The sequence below is a fragment of the Plectropomus leopardus genome, chromosome 24, assembly GCF_026936395.1.
Source record: "Plectropomus leopardus strain MGB_pleo_1.0 chromosome 24, ASM2693639v1, whole genome shotgun sequence".
Classification (NCBI taxonomy): domain Eukaryota; kingdom Metazoa; phylum Chordata; class Actinopteri; order Perciformes; family Serranidae; genus Plectropomus; species Plectropomus leopardus.
The window spans coordinates 16753510-16753863 of NC_142199.1; positions in this window are offsets into that span (position 1 = coordinate 16753510).

Consider the following 354-nt stretch of genomic DNA (forward strand, 5'->3'; position numbering starts at 1 on the left):
CTGTAAAGCTGTAAAGGCGGGCGAGTGAGTTTAATATGTTTCTGTGTCCGGTGTAATGACGTCTGACGTCCCCGACAAACATTGTAGTCCATGGATGTATTATGGTGAAATCTGTAGTCCGATTTAGCCACTTGTTAGCAACCGCCTTTTTTAAGATACGAAAAACCCTGAAAGTTTAAAAAGTGTGTTTGTACGAACACGAAAACGTATCAATATCTCAAGCCTATGCAAACCACAGACCTTATTTAAAGGCATATTACTGAAAACCCATTCAAAAAGACGAGGGAACCGGAAGTGATTTATAATAAATCCATGTTCATGCGCCACTGAGCAGCTCTCATAGAAATGAATGAG